We start from the raw sequence: 453 nt of genomic DNA, 5'->3' as shown, positions 1-453 counted from the left end.
TGAAGAAGATGAGGCGGGTGGGGGTGAAGAAGCTGAAGATTTGGGGCGGGTTAGATTTTTTCCCCCATTTTAGTTTAATTATTTTAATTGTTAATATTTAGACAAAATGTAAATTTACTATTTTGTTCCTTTTAAAATTACTCAAAATAGGTTAAAAGTTGTCATGTTATTATTTTATGGTTAACTGGACAGACACTATCCATTCGTCCTTGTGCTTAGGGGCAAAATTAGATATTTTCTACCGTGGGCTCAAAAATTAAAAACGCTTGAGCGAAAATCAAGTGCTCAAAAGACGGTAGGCTTCGGTCATCGGTACTCAAGCGTCCTCTTTTGGTCTTGCTTGAAGCTACAATTTTCTATCATGTCAAACACTGGCATGGCATACCTGTCTTTTCGAAACACTAAAGATAAATAAACATATATATATATATATATATATATATATATATATAT

Source organism: Olea europaea, chromosome 12 (assembly GCF_002742605.1).
Source record: "Olea europaea var. sylvestris chromosome 12, O_europaea_v1, whole genome shotgun sequence".
Taxonomy (NCBI): Eukaryota; Viridiplantae; Streptophyta; class Magnoliopsida; order Lamiales; family Oleaceae; genus Olea; species Olea europaea.
This window is presented reverse-complemented; position numbering follows the sequence as displayed.